This window comes from Pantherophis guttatus, chromosome 6 (assembly GCF_059756535.1).
Source record: "Pantherophis guttatus breed Tessera chromosome 6, ASM5975653v1, whole genome shotgun sequence".
In the NCBI taxonomy this organism is placed as follows: Eukaryota; Metazoa; Chordata; class Lepidosauria; order Squamata; family Colubridae; genus Pantherophis; species Pantherophis guttatus.
In genome coordinates this window covers 33,290,788-33,301,963 of record NC_142068.1, presented here as the reverse complement: position 1 = coordinate 33,301,963, position 11,176 = coordinate 33,290,788, and positions in this window count along the sequence as shown.

Genomic DNA, 11,176 nt, shown 5'->3' with positions numbered 1-11,176 from the left:
AAAACATCTTACAATCTGTTTTTCAAATAGATTTTTTTTACACAAATATTTGCTACACTCCGCATCAAAACTCAATCTAGATTCCAGTAAGGGCAAATTTTGAATGTGTAACTGAAGTAAGCAAGGAAATGTAAAAACCTTTTTTTGGTTACACCTTGACCCAAAAATTGCCATGAATTAACAGAGGTATATAATAAATTTCCAATAAAGCCACAAAGGTTGATATACAGTTCAATTTTCATTCTACATAAATATGGATAATAAAATAAATGTCCAATTCTTGAAAAAACTGGTAAATTAAAACCTTTTCACAGAGTTAGTTTTTCACCCTACCCAGTAGAATCCTTGTGCCTTTCTTATATTTTTCTTTTCCTAGTCTCACTATTAGCAATCGCTGGTTTCCCTCTCCACCCACTCCCCAATCTCGCGACTTTTCTAGTATAGAAATGATTTTATCAAGAATGATATCCTTCAATCTCTCCTTGCCAGTCTTCTACTTCAAATCTCTGCCTGGTAGAATCCTAAGAGTGGCTGTTGCTCCACTTACCTTCATTATAATTTTTAAATTAAGATATTAAAAGGAATACTGAAAATTAGTGCATTAACCATTATACTTACAGAAAAACCTCTTTAGGTCCTGTATGAGCCCTATAAATGCTGTTCAGTTGAAATCCATTACTCTATTTGTCCATATCCTAATTCACAGGAAAAAAATTGGCTAGTCATGAATAATATTTTTAATAACTAATTTGTTTTAAACATTTAATAAAATTATTGGTAAAATGTAAGAAACTACGATAGTAAAATCCACTCATAATATAGAAACCCTTGTATATGATGTAATGTAAAATACTTACTAAACTTTAAATCAAGCATGAAAATGACTAACCATGATCAAAGCAATATAAATTGCAAAGTGAAATGGTGCGAAACTATAAGTTTGTCCGTATCACCAAAACACTGTACTTATTTGAAAATCCTGAAGGGTTGATATATAAACTTTATACATCAATTTGAGAAACACAAATTGTATTGTGCATTACTCAGGGGTTGATTCTAAATTTTTTTACTACTGGTTCTGTGGGCGTGGCTTGGAGGTCATGTGACTAGGTGGGCAGAATCATTTCTGGAAGGTCCTCGCACTTACAACCAGTCCTTGCACTTACAACCCGACTCATTTGTTTGCTTTTAACACTGATCAGCTGTAGGACGGCCCTTTGAAGCCCCACGGCAAGAGTTTAAACAGTTTTTTTCCCTCTAGTCATCAGCTGGGACTCAGGAGGCAGCAATAGATTGTGGGTGGGACCAAATAAAAGGTAATAATGTGGGGGAGTGGGAGGGCGGGGGGAGAACCGGTTCGGTGACATCATATCGTCACCGCTACCGGCTCGACCGAACCGGACCGAACCGGAAGGAACCCACCACTGGCATTACTGCAGTCAAGACAACTTCAACAGTTGGCATTTTGGTAAATAGTTGTGGTTGTTTTTTTCCAATAATTTTTTTTTATTTTCAAAAACACAAACAAAACAAAACCTAAAAACATTATCATTCCATACAATTATAGACAGTGTATCAGTCGGTGGCATTTTTGTGCTTCTCTTCTCTTCAATTTATCATTAAACATGCTAGCTTATTTCCAAAAGTTTTAACATCCATTTATATCATAATTATTTCCAATTCTTAAATTAGAATAGTTGTTTTGTGATTGACCGAACCCATAGGGCAGCCATTTTGTAAGCTCAGCATGGCCATTTCAAATACGCTCTTCCATTTGTAAATATATTCACAAGTTCCCTAAAGCGGACTGTCTCTGAAAAATGAAATGTGTACTAGGCCATCATGCCATACGGCCAGCTGTTTCTGAAAATGAAAGGAGTTTCAAAAATAGATCAATGAATGTTAGTAAGTTGCACTACAGAGAAAAAAAACAAATAAAAAATAACTTATTATCTCTTACTCATTTACAGATGCTTATTTAATATTGTATGTTGCATAATAGTGATATTGAAAATAAGGTTAGGTGAAAAAGGAAAACAAAAACACACCTAACTAAGCTATATTAAAACCAGCTGGGTGACAATATGCTTACTACTGCCCCATGTTGAAACTGGGTGGATGGTTTATAGTTGTTCACAAGTGTGCTAATTTAATTTAGTACTTCATGTTAATTAGTGATATACATCTACTGCCAAACCTGTAATTGCACATTTGGAGCAGGCAGCCTGCTAAAAGGGCTTAATCTTTCCTCATGATGAAGTGAAATTAAGGGAAGTTGTCAGTTTATTTCTGAAATGGCGAAGACTTCAAAATAGTACCACTATTTTAAATATCCTTTTGATTGTTTACAATTTCCTCTTTGGTATTATTTTAGTCCAATCATTTAAGATCGTATTTTTATTTGTGGATTTGGGTAATTTTAATTCCTTGATTAAATGGCTTCACAGAGACCCTAGTATAGATTTAATGATTGTATTCTCCCATCCCTTTAGATTACTTCATTTATTTCACAATATGTCAAACCAGTCCTGATGTGTTGGGTAATATTTCCTGTTCATCCTGCTGAGTAGATTCCTGGACTTCTACTCCGAAGTTTGTGTTATTTTTAACCAGTGTAAATAAAGCATATTCCTGAAATCATTAGAATAGACTGTGGACTGCTACTTTGGTTTCTTCTATCCTTCATAATAAGAAAATACAGGTTTTCATAATTTAAATAATGTTTTTTCTAAACTAAAAATGGTTTTTCTAAACAAAAAATAAATTTCTATGACCATGTTTAACATGAAAGATTCTAAGGGCTATACAAAATCTCAAAACATTGTCAATTTCAAAAAACTAGTGATAAGGTAATATTAAGTAATGGAAAAAATATTACACCAGTGAAGTAGTTAGAATAACCTTATTACTACACTTTATTACAAGGACTAGCAATGCAACATTCATTGGCACATAGCAGCCACAGCATTACGAGATGGAGTTGGTAGTGGCTGCTGTATTTAAGTTATTCATTTAATCATGTGCTCATTGCAGGAATTCAAATTAAAGTACCCTTACAGCTGCCATTTGAACCACATGTAAGAGATGCACTGGCTTTATTCTGTGTTCTGCACTCTGTAACAAGAGAGGACAAGTCTTCTGTGTGACAACTGTTCATTTGAAATGGAGTAAAATATTTGCATCAGCTTTGTCACAGCAATGGTTATATGACAATATTTTTTATCTTTTCAGCAACACATACATTAGATAGTAAAGAGTGCATAGAGTTGTGAAAGACAGTATGGAGTAGAATGAATGGACCTTTTTCTAACACTTATCATTTTATTTCTATCTCTCAATCGCTATCTCTGTCTCTATCTCTCAATTTCTATCTCTGTCTCCCTATCTCTCTCTGTATATCTAATATATATATCTATATCTGTGGGGTCCTTGGTGCTCTCTGAGATTGACCGTTTGCAGACATTTAATTACCAAACTAGATAATGGGATTAGTGCCAGAAGGGAGTGCTCTCATTTTATATACTAGTGGCTTGACTTTCGGTGTTGATGGGACTGATCTTGGTAGTTCCTTGATTAGGCTGCTGTTTGCTTTTGCTTGTTTGTCTGCATTAGCAGTTCCTTGATTGGGGAATTGTTTACTTCTTGATTGTTAGTTTCCTTTTTGGTTTTTTGATATCATTGTCTGTCTGTCTGTCTGTCTGTCTGTCTGTCTGTCTGTCTGTCTCTATCTGTCTGTCTGTCTATCTATCTATCTATCTATCTATCTATCTATCTATCTATCTATCATCTATCCACCTACCTGCACCTCCATGCATCCATCCACCTTTAAAATATCACATTTGAACTTCAGATGTTTTTCTCACCTCCAATCTTCTTAGTTTTGGTTTGGTAATTTTCATATACACATCTTCCAACAGAAAGAATGATGGAGTTTTTGTGGACTAAATGGAGTAACATGAGAAACAAATGAAACAGAAATCTTAGAGAATGTCTTTTTAGGCTGTGCTTGTAGAGACTGGATTGAGAGCAACATTCACAGAGATGTTGGTCAATTTTATTTTATTTTTAATATTTTTTATTATTAAAATGAAAACAAAGATATAAAGACAATACAAAGACAAACAAAACCCCCACCACCTACAAAATCCACACAACATTCTACATATATACTTTTTGTCATCAACAGAATATATAGTATTTTACTTTACATATCAGTGAAAAGCTAGTATTAGATTGTTAATTCAATTACTTTAAACTAAAAATATACTTGCATCATCTCCTTAGTCATCTCCTACTGTTAATCTTTCACCCTAATTTCTATCATCTCCAGTTATGCTAATTTTCCTTTCCAGCCTTTGGTACCATTGGTACCACACAAGATAATAGTCGCTTTCTTCCTTATTCTGGAGTTCCAGCATCAATCTATCCATTTCGGCACATTCTGTTATCTTTGAGATAATTTTATCTTTGGTTGGAAGTTGGTCTGATTTCCAATTTTGAGCGAACAGTAATCATGCTGCTGTCAAAATGTGTATAATGAGGTATTTCGTCTCTTTGGTGAATTGTACTGTTGTCATGCAGAATAAAAAAAATTCTGGGCTATCTTCTACTTGTAGATTTGTTATTTCCTCAATAATCTTTTTTATGTCTTGCCAGTATTGTTGGGCCTTCCTACATTTCCACCAAGCATGATAGTATGTCCCCTTTTTTGTTTTACACTTCCAACAGAGTGAGGGGGCATTTGGGTACATTTTGGCTAATCGAGCCGGTGGTAAGTTCCATCTGTAGAACATTTTGATAAGATTCTCTTTATAAGATGTGGCCCTTGTCATTTTGATATTTTGTTTCCATAGTTTCTCCCAATTTGCCAATTGAATATTATGCCCTATGTCCCTAGCCCACCTTATCATGTTTTCTTTAACTGTTTCTTCTAATAATTTGTATCTAAGAAGATAGTTGTATGTTTTGGTTATCATCTTTTGCTCTGCTCCCTGTAAAATCTTGTCCAATTCGTTCAGGTTATTCAAAATTCCATATTGTTTTTTGTCTACTGTATATCTTGAGTGTATTTGGGTATAGGGCCACAAATCAATATTTATGCCACAATTTTGAAGTTGATGTCTTGGAATAAGTTCACCTTCCTGATTTAAAAGATCTTGGTACCGCATTATCTTTCTTGTCTCGAGGGTATTTGGATGTATCAGTGCCTCCATCGGGGACCACCATTTTGGAATTCTAGTGTAATGATTTTTTTTGATTTCCTGCCAAATCTTAAATAGTGAAGCCCGAATTGTATGTCGTTGGAAATACATATTCGTAAGGTACAGGAGACAAAACTAGAAGATAAATTAGGAATACAAATTGTAAAGAGAATAAAGTATTTAGGAATCTGGCTTACTGCTAAAGCAATAACAATTAAAGAAGACAATTATAACAAATTAATGAAACAAATTAGAAAAGATCTGGAAATGTGGAACAAATTACAACTGTCATTTCTAGGGAAAATCGCATCCATAAAAATGAATATACTGCCTAGATTACTCTACCTCTTTCAAGTAACCCCAATTTGGCCAGGAAAGAACTTTTTTAAGGACCTTAATAAAATAATAACAAAATTTATTTGGAATGGGAAAAGGGCCAGAATCAAAATAAAGTGTATGCAAGATATTCGGGAAAAAGAAGGTTTAGGCCTACCGGTCTGGGAGTTATATTACAAAGCAGCATCGCTAAACTGGATAAGGGATTGGATAGATCTCAAGAATAAAAGAATGCTACTACTAGAGGCCTTTGAATTACAACGCGGATGGCATGCCTTTTTGTGGGAGAGAAAGGACAAGCACCATGGATATTTCCAGCAACATATTATCAGAGAATCACTGTACAAAACATGGCAAGAGGTTAGGAAGCACTATACCAAAATTCCACGATGGTTATCGACAATGGAAGCACTAATATATCCCAACGCCATGGACATAGAGAAAATGAGGACTTACAAAGAATTACTGAACAGTGAAGGAGAATTACAAACAAGACAAGAATTACAAAATCAGGATATAGACATTGATTGGTGGCCATACATGCAAACAGAATCAAGATACAAAACTGATCGGGCACAATTCGGATTCCAAAATGAACCAAATGAACTGGATAAAATATTACAAAGTACAGATGAGAAAATGATTACCAAAATTTATAAGTACCTACTAAAATACAAATTAGAAGAGGAGGTCGTCAAAGAGAATATGATAACATGGGCCAAAAATATAGGATATACTATTGAACTGGATAAGTGGGAAAATTTGTGGAAGATAAATTATAAGATGACATTGTCTATACCCTATAAGGAAAACCTTTACAAAATGTTCTACCGATGGTACCTCCCACCGGTGCGCCTGGCCAAGATGTTCCCAAATACGTCTCCAATGTGCTGGAAATGTAAATCACAGAAAGGGACATATTATCATCTCTGGTGGCTATGCCGAAGGGCAAAACAATACTGGCAACAAATTAAAATAACGATTGAAGAAATCACAAAACAAAAACTGGAAATGAGGCCGGAAATCTTTTTATTGGGAATAATCACAGCACAATATACCAAAGAAATAAAATATCTGATCATCCATATCCTCACAGCAGCACGTATATTCTTTGGCCAACATTGGAAATCTGAACAGTTACCCACAGAGGACAAAATAATAGCTAAAATTACAGAATGTGCAGAATTGGATAAGCTCACAAAAGAAATACGAGAGAAAGACGATACTGATTACTATTTAGTATGGCAAAGATGGTACAGCTGGCTGGAGGCAAAAATAGGAATATAAAGATAATTTTCGACTATTCAATAGAAATGCATAGAAGTAAACAAGGAGTCAATTATATATATACATATATAACCATGTAAATATGTGAATGTAGATATAGATACAAATAGAAATATGAAAATAACCCACCGTTGTAGTAACTTCTAAAAGTCAGTCATTGGACTGAATTGATGTTTGTCCGTTTTGTATGTTGTTTTAATGTATTTATGTTGGGTTTTTTTTATTATTATTAATAAAAATATTATTAAAAAAAAAAAGGAAATACATATGTCGTTTGTCCGGTCTGTCCCATAAGAAAGCGTGCCATCCTCGTGTTAGATCAAAGCCTTCTAAATATAGAGTTCTTTTATCGTCCAATTTCATCCATTCTTTGATCCAGGTCAGCCCTGATGCCTTATAGTACAGTTCCCATTCTGGTAATGCCAGGCCTCCTTTATCTCGTGAATCTTGTAAAGATTTGATCTTGATTCTGGTCTTCTTTCCCTGCCATAGATAGGTCATTATTGTTTTATTGAGGTTCTTGAAAAAAATCTCTTGCCGGATGTATTGGTATTACCTGGTATAGGTATAATACTCTTGGTAGTATGTTCATTTTTATTGAGGCGATTTTGCCCATCAACGACAGTTGTAGTCTATTCCAAATTTCCAAATCTTTTTTAATTTGTTTTAATAATTTATTATAATTGTCTTCTTTGATCGTAGTTGCTTTTGCCATCAACCAGATACCTAAGTATTTTATCTTCTTTACTATTTGGAGTTATATTTCTCATTTTTACTAAAGGAAAAAGGAAAAAAAATCAACCATTTACACGTCTTAGAAATTTGTTAAAGTAGTGTTTATGCAACACTTGATTTTGCTGTACATTTCAGTTATTAAAACTAATTAATAACATTATTCTTTCAATGCTTTTTTCTCCAGTGTTCTAATTCCTGTAATACTAAATATCCATTTCCAAGTGCCATGCACTGAAATAATCTCACAATAGATACCAATTTTGAGTCCAGATCATTTATAATTCTTAATATTTGTTGCCATCTACATCCGCCTAATCTATTAATTCTTGTTTTTATTGCCTTATATAGGTAGTCCTGGACTTACAAGCACAACTGAGCCCATAATTTCTGTTGTTAGGCAAAACATTTGTTAAGTGCATTTGGTCCCATTTTAAGACCTTTCTTGCCATAGTTGTTAAATGAATCACTGCAGTTGTTAAGTTAATAACATGGTTGTTTAATGAATCTGGCTTCCCCATTGACTTTGCTTGTCAGAAGGTCACAAAAGTTATAACAGGACCCTAGGACACTGCACCTTCATAAATACCAGTCAGTTGCCAAGCATTTGAACTTTGGTCACGTGACTTTGATGCTGCACTGATCATAAATTTGAAAAATGGTCAATAGTCACTTTTTTCAGTGCCTTTGTAAATTGGAACAGTCACTAAATGAGCTGTTGTAATTTGAGGACTACCTGTATTGTGTTTTATATCTATAGTATTCTTTTGGTCTTTGACTCAAAGTTCCATAATTGCATAAATATGAAAAAGATGGCTTCCAGGCCTGACACTTGTTCCATTATTGAAATACTACATGTCTCTTTATGTGTAGTAGTTCCCTAAGAAACTATATATAAAGTCAGTGTCAGGTTTCAATGTCATCTCAAATAAATTGCACTCCCAAACAATTAATCTTTGCTGAAATATTCCATTTATTGAGTACGACAGATCTGGCCCCGACTTCGTCGTAGCCGATACTAACCCTCTGACCCCCAAACCCTTCCCTTTCCGTTCCCCAATTCTCATCTTCTCATTAGCCATCTTCCAAGCCAGTCTCCCCAGCTTCTGACCTCACCCCACAGGAATGTTCCCCCCTCCCATCCCATCTCCTAGGGGATATTATCTACAGAGAAAATAAGTAGGTGAAAAGTCAAGCCTCGTCTTTTTATGGCAGCATCAGAATGCTGACAGTGAAAACTAAGCTTGCTTTAAATTACCCTAGAAGCTAAATGTGTCAAAAAAAAGAGTAGCTGTCAGGATTTTCTTGGAAATCATGTGGAGGAAATATTTCCTACAGTTCTAGCATTTAAGGCTGCAAACTAAAATATTTAGCACATGAGCAATGTAGACAGACAATTTGGGAGCAGCTATTACAGCTGTATTGCCAAAGATTTTATTACAATAGTAGTTGGGGGAGAAGATAGATAAATCCATAAATGCAGAATAATGAAAGAATAATGAACTACATCACTACTACAAATCTGAGAGATGAAGATGGGTACTGGTAGTCTTCGGGGTTTTCATTTCTATAGCCTGGAAACTGCATTTTTGTGCTATATAACAAAACCCAAATACAAACATGTGATAGAACAAAGAGCATGGACTAGACAGACATATAGTCCAACTTCATTCCCCCATACTGACCTATTACAGTCTTAATTGGTCTACCTACCAATTTCCTACCTAGCTTTTCCTATTTTTATTCCCCAACAGTTGTTCAGAGGATATTAAGGACACTACTACAGTTTAAAGAGAAGACTGTAACCAAGCAATGTGGGACTTTTGTAATAGGAAATTAATATTAAGAATGCACAGATAATCCTGCCTTTTCAGCCAGTTCTTTAATTGCCTACGACTGATTAAAACAATTTATAAGGGCTGGTATGACTATATGCCAACTGCACGGCATGTTGTTGCCTTCCCACCAAAATAGTATCTATTTATTTATTTGCATTTGCATGCTTTCAAGCTACTAGGTTGGCAGGAACTGGGGCAAAAACAGGCTCACCCCATCTCATGCAGCTTGGGTGTCAAAATGCCAGCCTTCCAGTTGACAAGCCCAGCATCTTAAATGCTAGGCCACCACACCCCACACGCACTGAAGGACTTGGGGCCAATTATTATTTTGTAGTCTAATTTTCTTCAAAGGGCTGTTGTAAAAAAAAAAACACAGAAGAAAGTGCTGCACATGCCTTCTTAAATTCTGAAGGAAAGGGCAGGATATAATTTAAGCAAATAATTTAATAGTAACACTAACTTGGTTCAGACATAAACTATCTGATTTTAAGCAGAGACTTTACTATATTCATAAGTAAACATTTTCTTATGAACATATAATTACTACCATATTTTACAATGTTGAAATGTTATGTTATTAAATGTATGGTGCTTTTCTAATCTGGAGGCGTAAAGGCATATTTTGGAAATTCTCCCTCTAGTGGGCAAATTATAGCAGTTTTCCATATCATATCTGTATGAAAAACAAAGATAAAATATTGGCATATAACAAAAAATCTGTAGTCTATACAATTGCTAGGACCATCCAGTTGCTGGGAGGTAGGTGGCATATACATTTAATATATTATTATTTATTGGTATAATCAATGAAAAAGAGCATAACTTTAGTATATGTGATGTAGGTCTTTTTCTTCACTGTTTTCACTTTGGTACATTCTCATTTGGGACACAGAATATTAAGGGATTGAGTTGTCCTGCTATGCATAGATAACTGTTTCGTTTAAAAAGATGGAAATTTGTACTTTTTTTGTAAGAATAAGTAGCTTTGATGGAAAGCTGGAAAGGCCAATTATGTTGCCCATATGCTGGCCACCATTGCATTTCCAATTCAGTATATAAATCTGCAATCATAAAGTAGATACTCATTGACCATGGGTAATATGACAAGAGAAGAAGTTCTTCTAATGCAGTTCCTCCAGAATCAATGTGTTACTTTTTAACTTGCAACTGAAATGGTAGACAGAGCAATTCCACTTTTGGAACTAAAGAAAAAATCTGGAGGCAAGTGGTTTAAAATTATTAGAAACAAGCGTTCTGTGTTCCTCAGCAACCAAGATCTACACATTCTTGATTCAAATTCAAATGTGATTTTCTGTGCCTTATTTTTCACTAACAATCTTAAGGAGAAAACAATCCAATTTTATCTTTTGGTTTACAATTGATTCTTTTGCAATTTGAGTTATAATATTTCTGAAGTTGTATGATATACGTAAATATTACTTTTAAAAAGGAATGGGATTTAAGCAAAGGAAAGTGAATCGGCCCATCAGTTTGTTAAAAAATATAGCCATTTTCTCCTCATTTGTTTTGCTCTTGCTTGATGATAATAGCAGAACATCATCAAGTAAAGCTGAAGGATTTTGGCCATGTTTATATCATTTGAAGCCTAATCTTGGGGTTTTTTTGTGTGTGTGTTGGTTTAGAATGATTTGTTATTCCATAAAATATACGGTTTATGACTTGTGTTACAAAAGGGTTGCAGAAGGTTCAATATTCCCTTAAGGTGTTTTATAAGCAGAAATTTATATAATATGTGATAAGGTGGAAGATAGTCTAAAAACA